The following is a 17,195-nucleotide window of genomic DNA, read 5'->3' on the forward strand; positions in this document are numbered from 1 at the left end:
TGGCTCCGGAGGGGTTAAGAACGAGTCCTAGAGCAGATAACAGAGCCGAGTAACCCCAGCAAAGTGAAGCCTCAGCTTGAGCTGGAGGGAGACGACAGGAAGAAGGCAGCGTCTGTGGACCTCCTCCCCAGGCAGGACTTACCTCCTGCCCCAGTGCTCAGGCTGCCTCCTGCTGGATTAATATTTCTCAACATATAATTAAATATTGTTTTTGTGATTAATCACTATGTTCAAATTATGTTTGATTTGTAGCAATGAGAATACATAATGCATATCAGGTATTTACATTCTGAATCATAACTATAGCAAAATTACAGTTTTGAAGTAGCCACCAAAATAATTTTTTGGTTTGGGGTCACCACAACATGAAGAACTGTATTGCGGGGTCACGGCATTAGAAAGGTTGAGAACCACTGTACTAGAGTAAGCTCACACATCCAAAGGTCACTGGCCACCCCTGTGGGCGGTGCTAGGCAAAATGAAAGACTGTAATTGGTTCCCTTAAAGTGGGAGAACAACAGGAAGTGACGTGGAGAAAAGTGCTTTTAAAAAAGGCCAGCCTGAGGACTGATTCCCTGTATGTGTGTGTGTTGGTGAGGGGGCCTAGAGGCAGAGACTCTTTCCCTGGAACCTGTATTGGCTTGCAGTGGTGAGTGGAGTGATTCCTTCCTTGGTTCTTTGGTGAGGAAACCCTCTCTGCTTGTTGGCCTCTCGGTGGGACACTCCCTTCACTACAAAATGACTGGATCAATTCACACCTCCATAGTGTCCCAGTTTCTCCCCATCTCCTATAGCATGTTATTTTGCCCTTTTGTCATTTTAGCCAATATGACTCAAGAGTTGATTTTGTTTTCTCTTTTTTAAACATATTAATTAATGGTTTATCAATTTTATTGATTTTTTCAAAAAACCAACTCCTAGATTTACTTTTTAATTCAATGGTTTCCTCCCATTCAATTTTATTGAGCTCACCTTTAATTGTTAGAACTTCTAATTTGATGTGTATTTGGGAATTTTTAATTTTTTCTTTTTCTAGATTTTTTTCATTGCATTCCCAATTCATTGCTCTTTCTTTCTCTATTTTATTAATATAAGCATTTAAAGATATACATTTCGCTCTAATCACTGCTTTAGCTATATGCCATAAATTTTGATAGATTATCTCATTATTTTCTTTAATGAGATTATTTATTGTTCCCTTAAGGTCAGCAGCCAAGGACTCCATTTTCCTCTGGGTGACCACAGCCAGTAGAATCTTAACCCCTCAGCAACTGCACTCACTAGTGTGTATTCCTTCTTCTGTCTAGGAGTGTGCTAAGTGAGGTAAGTCTCATGTTCTACTCTGCCATTTTCTCACAGAAAATGTCATTTTAAAGTTGAAGGGGGAAAGAAAAGTAGATTCTATTTGATTATATAACTAAGAGGGGAATTTTTGGCAGATTAGACATTTTTTCTCCACGATCTTTCAAACCTCCCAAAACAGAAAATATGTACCAAAAAGAAAGCATCTTCAGCTATTTTGATGGTCCAAGACACTGAAAATCTGAAAAGTTGAAACAAAGGACAAAATCCAAGGAACTTATATTCACTGACCTCTGAGTTTATTTAGCACCCCTCCCCTAGCTTCTGTACTACTGCCAGTGAAGCTACATTGGCAGACCAAAAGATACCATACCCCACACCCCTACACACTATGGCCTCCTCCCCCTTCCCAATGCCATTGAAGATCCTGGCTTTAGGCTGTGGAACTTTCTTTAAGTCTAAACAGTCAGTTTGGCAATAGCTCCTTGCAGTTTTCAAATTCTTTTTGTACTGTTCGGAATTCTTTTCAAGCCTGATGCCATTTCACATTTTCCTTTGAGGCTTCACATGTAGCCTTTTGGAATTGTCCTCTTCTGAGTTTGCATTTTGATCTTCCTGTTACCATAATAATATTTTATTTATCTTTTGCTCATTTTCCCAACCTATTTCATGATTTTAAGCTAGATGTTAAAGTTGGCTTGTTGCTGAGGCAGAGGGTGCACTGTCTCAAGCTTTTGGGCTGTGTTTTGCATGGGGATGGCCTGGCCACTTTTGAAGCCTTTGATTCACTAGTGTGACCTGACTGCCTTGCAGGCCTGTGGGGGCAGCCTAGCAGAATTACTGATGGGAGACTTGCTGGAATGCCATCTGTACTGGATTCCTCTCCCCCCCACAGCTGCTTTATCTGGATGCTCTAAAAATTAGAATTGGCCAAATGGAAAAGGAGGTATAAAATGCTCAGTGAAGAATAAAAATTGGGCAAGTTAATAGCTCTATGAGACATCAAAAAAAGATCAAGCAAAATCAGAAGAATGAAAAAATAGATGAAAATCTGAAATATCTCACTGGAAAAACAACTGACCTGGAAAACAGATCAAAGAGAGAGAATATAAAACCTTAGCAGTTTCTACATTAAAGGATTTGAAGGCCTGGAATATGATAGGCTCCAGGACAAAGAAGCTAGGGTTACAACCAAGATTCATCTACCAAGTGAAATTGAAAAAGATCCTTTGGGCAGGGGGAGTGGAATTGATATTTAATGAAGTAAGAGACTCATGCATTTCTGATGGAAAGACTAATACTGAACAGAAAGCCTAACATTCAAATACAAAATTCAAGAGAAGCATAAAAAGGTAAACAGGAAAGACACAATTTAAAAGATTCGATAAGACTAAATGGTTTACATTGCTACATGGGAAGATACTTGTAACTTTCAAGGACTTTATCACTATTAGGCAATTAAGAAGTATAAAGGTCACGGGAATAAGTTTAATATGATTGGATATTTAAAAAAAATTAAAGGGTGAGAAAGACAAATGCACTGGGAGAAGAGGGAAGGTGAGAGAAGGGGATAAAATATCTCCCAAGGGGAAAGGCAAAAAAGTTAACAGAATGGAATTTAAGATGGGGTGGTGGGTAGTGAGCAATGCTTGGCTCTTATTCTCACAGGAATTGGCTCAAAAGGGAATTAACACTCACATTCAGTTGGACACATAAATCTATTTTACCCTAAAGTAGGGAAGATGGGAATAAAAGAGGAGGAGGACTGATAGAAGAACTGAATTGGGGAAGGCAAAATCTTTGTGAGGTGAGAAAGGGGTAAAGGAGAGAGAGAGAAGAATGAACAGGTGAAAAATGAGATACAGTTAGTATCTCATTAGTTAGTATAACTGTGAATGGGATAAACACCAATAAAATGGAAGTGGATAGCAGAGTACATTCAAAACACAAATCCTACAATATGTTGTTTACAAGAAACACATTTGAAGAAAGAAAAAAAGAGTAATGGTAAAGGGCTGAAGAATATATTGTGCTTCAGCTGAAATAAAAAAAAGAGGGTAGCAATCACGATCTGACAAAGGAAAAACAAAACTAGATCTGATTAAAAGAGATAAGTGGGGAAGCTAAGGGGCACAGTAAATAGTCAGGCCTGAAGTCAGGGGGTATCTAGGTTCAAATCTGTCCTCAGACACTTCCTAGCTGTAACTTTATTTGCCCTGCCCTTCTATCTTAAAAGTTGTTACTAAGTCAGAAAGTAAAAGTTTTTAGGATAAAAGATAAAGACTTAATAAAAGGTACCATACATTGAACTAATATCAGTACTAAACATATACACATCAAATGGCAAAGCATCTTAAAGGAAATTCTTAAAGGAAAAGTTAAATGAGTTTCAACTTTTCCCTCTAAGAACTAGAAAAATCTAACCAAAAAATAAAGAAGTTAAGGAGGTGAATATAATTTTAGAAAAGTTAGATATGATAGAAGTCTGAAGAAAAATTAACGGAAAAAGAAAGGAATATACTTTTGTCTCAGTAGTTCATGGCACCTACATAAAAAATGATCAGGGCATAAAAGCCTCACAATCAAATGTGAACAAGCAGAAATATTAAATGCATCCTCCAATAAAAGGCTATGGAAAGATAGATGAAAAATTAATTGAAAACAAAATAATTGTAAAGAATGAATGGATCAAAGAAAAAAATCATAGAAACAATAAAAAATTTCATTAAAGATAACAACAACAGTGAGACAACACACCAAAATTTAGAAGATGCACCTAAGCAGTACTTAGGGGAAATTTTATATTGCTAAAAGTTTACATCAGTAACATCAGTAAAGTAGAGGAAGGGCAGACCAATAAATGGAGCATATAACTAAAAAAACTAAAATAAGAATACATTTTAAATCCTCGATTAAACTCCAAATTAGAAATCTAGAAAATCAAAAGAGAGATTAATAAAACTGGAAGTAGGAAAACCACTGAACTATTATTAAATAAGATGAGGGGTTGATTTTATGAAAAAATACAATAAAATAGACTATTGATTAATGGGTTTTAAAAAGTAAGAAAACCAAATTATCAGTATCAAAAATGAAAAAGGTGAATTCACCACCAATGAAGAGGAAATTAAAGCAATTTATAAGGAGACATTTTGCCCAATTATATGCCAATAAATCTGACAATCTATGTGAAATGGATAAATATTTTTAAAAATATAAATTGTCAAGATTAACAGAAGCAGAAACAGAATATTTAACCTCACCTCGGAAAAAGAAATTGAACAACTCATCAATGAACTCGCAAACAAAAAATCCCGAGTGTCAGATGGATTCACAAGTGAATTCTACCAAACATTTAAAAAACAATTAATTTTAATAATACAGAAACTAGAAAAATATGCAAAGAAATTATACTGAATTTCTTTTACAACACAAATATAATGCTTATACCTAAACCAGGAAGAGCAAAAACATAGAAAAAACTATAAACCAATCTCCCTAATAGATACTTATGCAAACAATTTAAATAAAATACTAGCAAAGAGATTACAGTAACATATCATAAGGATCATATACTAGGTGAAATTTATACCAGGAATGCAAAGGTGGTATAATACCAGGAAAACTATCAGCCCAACTGACCATACCAATAACAAAACCAATGGAAATCATATGATTATCCCAATAGATGTAGAAAAGACTTTTGACAGAACAGAAGGCCCATTCCAATTAAAACATAAAAGAGCATAGGAAAAAATGGAGCTTTCCTTAAGATGAAAACTAGTATCTATCTAAAACTATCAATTAGCATTATTTGTAATGGTTGAATAAGCTAGAAGCCTTCCCAATAATTGGATTAGGAGTGAAACAAGGATGCCTATTATGACAATATTACTCAATACTGTCCTAAAAATGCTAACTATAGTAATAAGACAAGAAATTGAAGGAATTAGAATATGCAATGAAGAAACTAAATTATCACTCTTTGCAAGTGATATGCTGATATAGAGAATCAACTAAAAAGCTCATTAAAATAATTGACAACTTTAATAAAGTTACAGGATACAAAATAAATACATATAAATCATCACTTTATATTATCTCTATATATTTTATACAATATATATTTCTATATATTTCATATGTTGCTTATGGCAAGAGATAGAGAAATTCTATTTAAAATAACTCTAAACAATATAAAATACATGGGCAGATCTACCTGCCAAGACAAACCCAGGAACTATATGAATATAATTATAAAACAACTTTTACATAAATGTCAGATTTAAACAACTGGAAAAACATTCGCTGCTCAGGGCTAGGTTGAACTAATATAATAAAAATGAAAATTTTATCTAAATTTACTTATTTAGTGTCATGCCAATCAAACTACCAAAAGATTACTTCATAGAGCTAGAAAAAGTAACAAAATTCTTCTAGGAAAACAAAAGGTCAAGAATATCAAGGGAATTCATGAAAAAAAATCTGAAGGAAGGTGGCCTAAGCCATACCAGATCTCAAACTGTACTCTAAAGAGGTAATCATTAAAACAGCATGGTACTGGCTAAGAAACAGAGTGGTAGATCAGGGAAATGTTTTAGGTACACAATCAAGTATAGCCTAATGTTTGACAAATGCAAAAATCCAAGCTTTTTGGGACAAGAACTATTTGGCAAAAATTGCTAGGAAATTTGGAAAGCAGTTTGGCAGAAAACAGGTATAGACCAATATTTCACACTATACTTGGATAAGGTCAAAATGGATACATGATTTAGACATGAAAGGTGATACCACGCAAATTAGAGGAGAAAGGAATATTTTACCTGTCAGATTTATGGACATAAGAAGAATTTATGCTCAAACAAGAGATAAGAGGGCATTGTAGGATAATATAAAGGAACACAGAAAACTGGGACAAAAATGTTTATAATATTCTATGATAAAAAACTAATCTCTCAAATATATGGAATTTATGAAAAGAAACAAGCAATAATAAAGTATGTAAAACAGGCAATTACATTTGGTTACAACAAATTTTTGTTTCTATTACATCAAATTAAAAAAGTTTTGAACAAAGAAAACCAACATAGCAAAGATTAGAAGAAAATCTAGGAACTGGGGAAAATTTTTTACAGCAAATTTCTCTGATAAAGTCCTCATTTCTCACACATATAGAAAAATGAGACAAAGTTATAAGTAATCATTTTCAATTGAAAAATGGTCAAAGGTTGAAGTAATCAAAGTCATCAACAATCATATAAAATGTTCTAAGTCACTATAGATTAAAGAAATGCAGATTAAAAGAACTCTGAAATACCACCTCACGCTTATAATGCTGATGAGAATGTGGAAAAATTGGGACAATTATGTACTATTGGTGAAGTTTTGAACTAATTCTCCCCCATTCTGGAGAACAATTTGGAACTATGCCCACAGGCTATAAAACTATGCATATCCTTTGACCCAGTAATTCCACAATTAGGTCTCACACCAAAAAGATCAAAGAAAAAGGACTGATGTGTACAAAAACATTCATAGTAGCTCTTTTTGTGGCAGTAAAGAATTGGAAATTGAAGGGATGCATATCATTTGGGAAATGGCTGAACAAACTGTAGTATAAGGTTGTGATGGAATATTACTGTGCTATATAAGAAATGACCAGCAAAACCTAAGAAGCTTTATATGAACTGATGCACTATGAAGTGAGCATAACCAGGCAAACATTTTATAAAGTAATACTAATATTGTATGGCAATCAAATGTGTATAGTCTATACCAAATTGCTTGTTCCCAAAGACGGGAGGCCTGTGGCCTCAGACACTTCCTAGCTGTGTGACCCTGGGCAAATCACTTAACCCCTATAGCCTAGCCCTTACCACTCTTCTGTCTTAGAATCAATACATAGTATTGATTCTAAGATGGAAGATAAGGATTTAAAAAAAATAAACAAATCCTTAAAATTTTATTCATACATAATTGAGAAAAAATTAAATTTAATTTAAAAAATCTTTTTTGACTCTGTACAGGCTGTCTTTCAGAATGGCGATTTTTTTTTGTCCTAGAATTCTGAGTTTCCTTGAAAGCTCTGCCCATCTGTGCCACCATCTATAAATAGGTTTTTGCTAATCTTCTTACCACTTTACCCCCTCCTCTAAATTGTTTTTAAAAAATGTGCTTTGTATTCATTTATCTGTATCTGTCTCCCTACCCAAATAGAATATAAACTCCTTAAGGGCATGAACTGTTTTATTTTTGTTGTGTCTAGTATAATAGATACTTGTAAAATGGAATTGAATTATATTAAAAACTATATGCCCACCAGAATGTCTGTAAGGATGGAGATGGAAGGGATCTTAGTAATCAACATACTCATTTTATAGATGAAGAGGAAACAAAGAGCCGTAAAATGATTTGGTCGTTAGTAGAAGCAGCAGTTCTCCTAAATAAATGTTACTAAACATGTCCAACATTCTTTCCACTATACTTTATTGAGAATGGTTTCAATATCCTTATTTTCACTCTTCAGCTCTTTTTACTTTTCTTCCAATATAGACAAATTTCTTCTTATTCCCTTCATCTGTCATAGGAAATTTCTAAACACTGAAATGTCTAGACTACATCTAAGCAATCTCTAAGATTCTTCAATAGTTGGAACAATAGTCATTTTCAGAGAATTCCCAGGAACTGAGTCCACTACAGAAGTTCATTCTTCCCCACAAAGCTACCTGGTAAATATTTATGATATAAGTAAGACAACTGATAGCATATTTTGGGTCTTATGGTACTGTTGCTCCCTATTCAGCTAGGAAGTTGTCCAAAGTTCATATGTCTACTAGGACTCAAGTAGTTTAACAAGTCCACACCAAATTTCCCACCCTGATTCCAGGATTCCTGTGTTTTCATTCTCTTTCTTCACTCAATTTCCGTTTCCCATTTCTATCCAACTGAAGTTTAGGCACCTTAGTGAAGTCAATGGGCAGTCTTGCCTCTTATACCAAGACTGGAAGAGGCCCAGGGAACAGAGTCCCTTTGATTCAATCAAGATATTTTATATATGCTGTGAGTCTTAGAGAAGAGGATGACTCATTAATTCTTCTATTCACTCTTCAGATTTGGCTTAGGGTATATAGCCACTGAATATTCCATAAGTGATGGTACAGGATAGGCCATATGTCTACTAGATAACAGAGGATATGAAAGAACAAAAGTCTACTTTGTGAGGATAGGGCCACCTATTATGCCAATCTCTGCAAAATTTCTTATCCACTGGTGATATTCCCAGCTTGACTACTGAAAGAGATGAGTCTTGAAAGAACCTAGATATAGGAATATACACACACACACACACACACACACACACACACACACACACACACACACACACAGAGGAATATACAGGGAATCACTAGGCTTGAGCTGGCAAAGGCAGGAGACCACAAAGAAATTAAAGAGGGTCTGGGGAAATGGCTAGAGCTAGTAAAAAGTTTAACCAGAATAGCACTTGAAAATAGAAAATGAGAACTCCAAAGCAGGAGTGAAACTGTGTGATTAATTGTATTTTAGCTCATTGCAGATATAAGAAGCAAGCAGTATGTAGGCAAATGAAGGGCATAGTCTCAGTTCTTGCCCCCAAGGGATCTTATTTTCTAGTTAGGGGGAATCAGCATAACCCTGACTTTAATTCAGAGAAAACATGGCACTAAGCAACACGACTTGACAGGAGGCATTTGGGAATTAATAACACTGGGAATGTTTATAAATTGGCAGTCAGATATAAAGCAGTTGTGAGACTGTTCTTGACCTCAAGGAGCTTCTACGCTAAGGGATACGAAATATACACAAATCAGTATATAACATATAACATACATACAAAGTGATTGGGAAGGACTTGGAGAAATAGGAAACCTTTAAAAAGTCACTTGAAATGAGTCTTAATGAGAGCCAAAAACTATGTCCAAAGGGCACTAAAAGACTCCCTGCCCTTTGATCCAGCCATACCACTGCTGGGTTTATATCCCAAAGAGATCATAAGGAAAAAGACTTATACAAACATATTTATAGCCATGCTCTTTGTGGTGGCAAAAAATTAGAAAATAAGGTGATGCCCTTCGATTGGGGAATGGCTGAATAAATTGTGGTATCTGTTGGTGATGGAATACTGTTGTGCTCAAAGGAATAATAAACTGGAGGAATTCCATGTGAACTGTAATTCCAGGAATTGATGCAGAGTGAAAGGAGCAGAACCAGGAGAATTACACAGAGACGGCTACATTGTGGTACAATCAAATGTAATGAACTTCTCTAGTAGCAGCAATGCAATGATCCAGGACAGTTCTGAGGAACTTATGAGAAAGAATTCTATCCACATCCAGAGAAAGAACTATGGGAGTAGAAACACTGAAGAAAAACAACTACTTGATCACATGGTTAGTGCAAATACCAGTAATATGGAAATAGGTCTTGATCGATAATACATGTAAAACCCAGTGGAATTGTGCATCAGCTATGGGAGGGGGTGGAGGAAAGAGGAAGGAAGGAACAAGAATCTTGTAACCATGGAAAAATATTAGAAATTAATTAACATTTTCCAAATAAAAAAATAAAAGAGAGAGCCAAAAAGCCAAAGTGAGAAAGAAAAAAAAAGCATTTCAAGCATGCAGAACTGTTGAGGTGAGAGATGGAATAACATGTATGATTAGCATTATGCAGACCAGACTGGTTGAAAGAAGGCATTAGATGGAATAATGTAAAATTAGCTTGGAAAGGCAGGCTAAAGAAAGACTATGGATAGATTTAAATGTCACTGCAACCTTTACTTTTTTGGGCAAAAGGGAGCCATTGAAGTTTCTTAAGAGAGATCATCAAAGCTGTGCTTTAGGGATATCAGTTTAGCAACTATGTGGAAAATGGTAAAGTTTGATTGCATGCAAACATATAGGGAGGCTATTGCAATAATCTACGGAAGAGGTAATAAAAGCCTGAGGGAGATTGGAATGCCAGTGAAAAGAAAGGCACAGATGTGAGAGATGTTGAGGAGGTAGACTGATAAGACTTGGCAATTGATTTGATACAAGGGGTGGTGGATGAGAAAGAAGAATCAAGTATTATTCAAGGTCATAAATCTGGGTGGCTAGAAAAAGTTAGTGCCTTCCCTGAAACAAGAAAATTAAGAACATTAAGCAGCAGAAAGGAAAGAGTCTAGGACAAACAAATAAATCCCAATGTTAGGATATGGATGCTGCTCCTGCAGACTGAGAAAGATTGTCAGAGACACAAGACAGTAATGTCACAAAAACTCAGAAAGGGAAGAGCTATCAAAAGGAGTGGGGAGTACCGTCAACAGGTGAAAAGGTATAAAAGCCAAGAAAAAGAAATGCTTGGCACAATCCTTGGCACATATAAAAGCACTTGGTGCTTGCTGACTCAGAAAAGGTCATAGTATTTAGCAATAAAGAAATGATTAGTGACCTTACAGAAATGATTAAGTGGAATTGTGGGAACAAAAGCTAAATTTCAAGGAGTTAAGAAATGATTAGGATATGAAAAAGGAAAGGTAATAAGTATAGACAGCTTTTCTAGGAGTTTGGCTCTGAAATGAAGAAAAACTATGACAGTCTAAAGGGGGTCGAAAGTAAAGAATTTTTAAGGCAAGGGAAACCTGGACATTTTTGGTGGGGGTTTGGTTAAAATGTCTTAATGTTTATCAGAGCAATATTACACAGGATATATCTGTATCTAATGAAAGCCTCTAGAGATTTATAAAGCCCCATGGAGGAAGAGATTATTGTATTCTTTGCATACTCAGTTTTCTCATCCACAAAAAGAGCTATATTGATATTTAACATTCCTTTTCTTACAGACTTGTTATGAGATTGAGTAAAATAACATGAAAATCTCCAAGTTCTATATACATATAGGAGATTATCATTATAAAATAATTTCATGGTGAAATGATTGGTTAGGGTTGAATTCAAATGACAATCATTAACCAATGTTTTAATTAGTGTAGTACTCAGTTGTTACTTTTTATTTTTCTCAATTGTTACTTTTAGATTTGCTTTAAACCATGAGATCTGAGAAATCCCAATGAAGATAGATTTTGATCTATTCAAGACTATCTATTATCTTGGTGCCTCCTTTTCTTCCTTTCTTCTTAATTATTTTCAACTGAAATGACTCCAGTTAACAACAAATAATTTAGTTGCCAAATCTAATGGCCTCTCCTTCTTAATCTCTGCAATATTTGACACTACTGACCATTTCTCCTATATACACAACTTCTGAGTTTTCATGGCACTGTTTTCTCTTAACTAGCTTTTTACCTTTCTTCTCTTCAGTCCCTTTTGCTGATTTGCTATTACTGATTACTATTACTAATATCCCTATAATGACCATTAACTTGGGTACACTCTAAAGCCTAGATCCTCTACTTTCTCTCTTGGTTAGAAAAAAAATGTATATATATATATATATTAACAATTTTTATTATATTCAATTAATTTAATCAATTAAGTTGTACAAACAAAACCAATGCAACCAATTTTAGAAGGGAAGCAACAAACTGGGAAAAAATTTTTATAACAAATTTTTCTGATAAAGGTCTCATTTCTTAAATATATAAATAAGCCAGATTTATAAGAATCCAAGTCATTTCCCAACTGCAAAATGGTCATAGGATATGAATAGTAAGTTTTCAGATGAAGAAATTAAAGCTATCAATAATTATATGAAAAAATGTTCTAAATCATTCGTGATTAAAGAAATGCAAATTAAAACAACTCCAAAGTACCACCTCACACCTAGTAAACTGGCCAATTTTTTTTTAAAGGAAAATGATAAATGTTGGATGAAATGTGGGATTAATGCATTGCTGGTGGAGTTGTGAACTGATCCAATCATTCTGGAGAACAATTTAGAATTATGTCCAAAGGTCTATAAAAGAATGCATACTCTTTGATACAGTAATACCACTACTAGTACCCCAAAGAGATAAAAAATTGAAAAGGACCTACTTATAACAGCCCTATTTGTGGTGGCAAAGAATTAGAAACGAAAGGGATGTCCCTCAGGTTGGGGAATGGCTGAACAAACTAGTATTTGACAGGGATGAAATACTATTGTGCTATTAGGAATGATGAACAGAATGATTTCAGAAAGAGCTGGAAACATGAAATGATACAGAGTGAAATAAGCATTACCAGGAAAAGACTGTACACACTAATAGCAATATTGTGGAATGATCAAATGTGATGGACTTTGCTACAAACAGCAATACAATGATCCTGAACTATTCTTGAAGGACTTATGAAAAAAAAAAATGCTATCCACCTCCAGAGAAAGAATTATTGGAGTAAGAATGTAGAAGGAAGCAAATTATTTATCTCTTATTTATTTGGGTATGTGTTTTAGGGTTTTATGTTTTACATGATAACATGTATAACCCAAATTGAACTGCTTGCCAGCTCCAGGAGAGGGGAAGGAAGAAGAAAGGGAGACAATTAGGTTATATTACTTTGGAAAGCTCATGTGGAAATTTGTTATTAAAAGTATGAAAAAAATTTAGTACATTTATTAAGTACCTTCAGTATTCCAGGTGCTGTGTTAAGTGCTGGGAATACAAAGAAAGGTATAATACAGTATCTACCTTCAAGCAGCTCATAATCTAATGGGAGAGACAATACATAAACAGAAGCTGCAGGGGAAAAGAAAAAAGGGCATGATGAGGTCATACAACTTCATGAAGTTAATTAAGCAAGTTCATCACACCATTCTATCTCCAGATCCCAGTACCTTTAAATTGGCTGTAATTCCTCTTCTCCTTATCTCTGCTCCTTGGAATCCCTGATCTCCTTCAGCATTTATGTCAATCTATTACATGAAGTCCAAATGCTAGTTGCACTCCCTCAAAAATTACCTTGTATTAATTTTATACATATTCCATGTATACTTTACATGACATTATCTCCACTGGAATGTTCTTGAGAGCAGAGACTGTTTCACTTTTTGTATTTGTATCCTCAGAGCTTAGCAAAGTGTAGTTAACAGGAGATTAATGAATGCTAGATGATTGATTGACTAATTGACTGACCTATGATCCATAATTAGTATGAGATTCTAAAACTTCCTCAAGTTCTAATAAGGAATGTTCAAGTGTTCCCTTATAAGCAAGAAGGCCTGGAAACTATTTTCCTCATTCCTAATTCTGAGATTTAACGCTGTCAGATCCCAAGGCTTTCAGAGAGGGAAAGTTTTTTGTTCTACAGTTTTTTCATAAACTGCTTTTCTTTTTCCCTGTTTTTCTTTCCTTTTTTTACGTTAATGAGTGTTTTAAACTACTTCAACCTTAAAATTCAGATTCTAGAATACTTCACAATCTTTTAACCCCAGACTTGTAAATAAATCATAGAGCCAGAGACTACAGTAATTGGTGAAGGGAAGCTGGAATGCCAAGATAGCATTTCTTGTAGTAACAGAACTCTATGAGATTGTCAATCTTTGATGATCCATCAGAAGATGGGTCAATCCCTTAAGTGCCACTGTGATAATATGTGGGGAAGTTCCAATGGCTTTGGAGTCCCTAGGCCCGTACTCACCTCTGATCAAGAAGACTCTTTGAAGCGGCAGCCCTAGTATGCACTCACCCTGCCTGGACTACAAGTCCCAGAAGTCCCCGCGCAGGTCCCCAATTACAACCCCAAGAAAACACCCAGAATCCTCAGTGGTAATCTCGGCTTCTCAAAGAAACTGATAATTCCTAAAGAGGAAAAAAAAAGGGGGTGGGGGGAAGCCGGGTGTGTTTGATTATCAAGAAGTCACAGATTTGCTCCTTTCTCATTTCCTCGGAGCTTTTGTGGAGCTTAGGAGATTCTTTCCCGCTACCTATAGAGAACAAGAGTGATGCTAACCTGCCCAACCTCACCACAGACCATCCACACCCACTCTTTCCTCTCACCTCTGGCCTTTGAAGAGGGAGCTCAGTTTTCCTACGTAGAAAGACCTCCTGAAAACGTCCTCCCAGAAGTTGCAGTGACTATTTACTTCCGTTTCCAGGTCAACTTTAACTAGGGTGGGTTCTATGGTTGCCATAGAGATTGGGGCGGGGAATTAGATTTAAACGTTTATTTTTTTACTTCGCCCACTGTGAAAACCTGCCGCTGCAGATACAAAAGTGAAAAACTGGATACAACTGCTGTACTTAGAAATTATAGGGCCTTTAGAAGTCACTGTGTAGCCTTTAATGCTGTCAGTATCCTCTTCTGACTGGGTTTTTATGACATTACTCTCTCCTTGTTTCATTTGCTGGAATTTCATCCACATCATATCCACTAAATTTTTAGTGTCCCTCAAGCCGCAGTCCTAGACCTTCTCCTTTTTTTCTCCTCCTCTATTTCACTTGGTGGTATCATTTCCCATGAATTTTAATATCATCTCTATGTAAATGATTCTTTGATCCATTTATTCAACCCTAACTTACCTCTTGATTTCTAGTCTCCTTTTTCCCAACTGTCTGCTTGTCTTTAACTTGCTTGTCTGGCTTTTAACTGTTTTAGCTTTTACTATAGGACCATAGATAGCTCAGACTTAAAATATGTTCAAAACTGAACACATTATATTTTTCTTCAAATCCTCCCCTATTCCTAATTTTCCTGTTACTATCAAGACTTCCCAGTCACCTAATGTGGCAATATTTTCGTAATATCTCCCTCTTTCCTTCACTCCCCCCATTCCTTTTTGCTATCAGGCCTGAATTTATAACATCTCTTATATTGTCACTACTCTGGTGCAGGCCTCCTCACTTTGTGCTTGAATTATTTCAATAGATTTCTGATTAGTCTCCTTTCCTCAAGTCTCTTTCCCCTCTAGTCTATCCTCCATTCATTGTCAAATTGCTCTTCCTAAAAGTGAAGATCTGACTATGTTATCTGCATACTCAATAAATTTCAGTGGTATCCTATTATATTCAGGATCAAATATAAAATCTTAGTTTGCCCTTCATTGCCTTTCCTCTACTTACTTTGATGATCTAGTAACACTGGTCCCCTTGCTGTGCAACAGGATACTCTATCTTCTGACTGTTCATTTTCATTGACATTTCTACATGCCTGGAATTCTCTTCCTCCTAATCTTGGTCTCCCAGACTCCTTGGGCTTTCTTCAAGTTCTAATTAAAATTTTACCTTCTCAGTCCCAATCTCCTTTAATCTGATACCTTTATTCTGTGATTATCTACAATTTATACTGTATAAAGCTTTTTAAAATAGCTGTTTGAATATTGTCTCTACCATTAGATTTTGAGGTTCTTGAGAGAAGAATCAGATTTTGTTTTGGTTTTATTTTTCTTTGTAATTCTGGTGCCTACTTAATGGAATTCCAGGCACATAGTAAGTGCTTACCTACTGGACTCGATAGTTTGGGACATGTTGAATTTAAGGAGCTAGTGGGATATCTATGTAATGATTTTAGTTGGCAGTTTGAGAATAGATAATATAAGGGACTGAGGGTTTCTATGCATATCTGATAGTCAAGTATAGATGTAATAATAGAATTCATGGGAACTTTAGAGAGTGTTTCAGTAGAGTTTGAGGGCCAGAAGTTATATTGATGTGGGCTAAAGATTCTCACTAATACCTGCCAAGTAGCTGTAAACAATCAAAAGACCATGGGGAAAAAAATATCAGTTGATTAGTATGGGGACACCTTTAAGAAAAAACCATAGGTTGCTTAAATTTACATTCATGAAAAAATTTCTTATGTCACATAACCCAAGTCCTTGGTTAAGGGAGTTCAGATTCACAGTCACACAGGGCTAGATTCAAATAGTGTTGTTTTTGCACAATCACTGTCTTCCCTAAGAGTGCTCAGAATCAGGCAAAAGTAACCTTAAGTTCTCCTAGGGTAGTTAACATATCATATGCTCTGCACACCCCACCCCACCCCCATCATGGGCAAACAGAGTGAATCATAGGTAAAGTCTCAAAGACCAAAGTGGATGATGAGCAAAGTGACATCAATTCCTTGGAAATGATAGGGCAACAATCACCCAAACAAATGACCCCTTTCTTAGTAACTAATTAAGATAAAGAACATTCTTGAAAATCTTTCAGGACCACTCTTTCATCACCATACCTTTCCATCACCATGGCTACACCATCAGCCAGGACCATCCCACTGCACTTCTCCCTTGCCCAATAAAGCTTGTTCCCTTACTATGGAGATTGCCCAAGTCATTCATTCTTTGGAAAACCCTAATCTTGCCTCCCACATCATGAAAAAATTATTTTTTCATATTTCTTATTAAAAACATATTGCTTATGTTTGATGAAACAAATGATTATCTTTACTTGCACAGAACACTTGGGACATTGCTCTTCCACATGGGAATTTAGGAAGCCTGCTTCAAGGAGAACTGTTATGATGTTTAAGGAAAATGCCTTAAAGAGATAGACTATGGGACATGTATACACAGCCTATAAATGGTTCTAGTTGGCTAACTACATGTTGAAGAGGCTCTTTATCTACAGAGACATTCAGAAAGGCCTTTCAGCTTCAGCTACTGCCTCTTTGTCTCTGTGACTCCTCTCATGGCATCTGCTTGAAGGGACTAAAGTTTCTAATCTTGGGTTTGTGTCTCATTTGCATTTTTCTTCTAGGCTTTGCTTGTAGATGTTTTTATATTTTTGTCTTGAGTTTCCCTGTCACTATAGTGACTTTTCATGGTCAGTTTCTTTTTTCTATGGTTTACTTATTTTTTCTAGCCTGTTTTTTTACTTTGAACTTTATGTTAGAGTTAGGCTCTGCTCATTAGTGGGAGGGCTGTGCCACCATCCCAAGCTTCAGATTTTTTCCACCCTGCTGTTTCCATAGCTGCTTCCAGGGTGATCCAAGGAGAGGTGT

General features: G+C 35.7%; 1 protein-coding gene across 1 annotated transcript in view; it reads right to left on the reverse strand.

Moving 5' to 3' along the window:
• The window catches only part of LOC103094665 (paternally-expressed gene 3 protein), a 53,774-nt gene extending 39,404 nt beyond the window's left edge, over positions 1-14,370 (reverse strand). The window contains exons 1-2 of the mRNA XM_007483387.3: positions 14,255-14,370; positions 13,896-14,056 (exon numbers count right to left, since the gene is read on the reverse strand). The gene's annotated coding sequence lies outside the window, so the exon portion shown is untranslated. The remainder of the gene's footprint in view (positions 1-13,895; positions 14,057-14,254) is intronic.
• Between the last annotated feature and the right edge of the window lie 2,825 nt (positions 14,371-17,195).

Source organism: Monodelphis domestica, chromosome 2 (genome assembly GCF_027887165.1).
Source record: "Monodelphis domestica isolate mMonDom1 chromosome 2, mMonDom1.pri, whole genome shotgun sequence".
NCBI classification, from domain to species: domain Eukaryota; kingdom Metazoa; phylum Chordata; class Mammalia; order Didelphimorphia; family Didelphidae; genus Monodelphis; species Monodelphis domestica.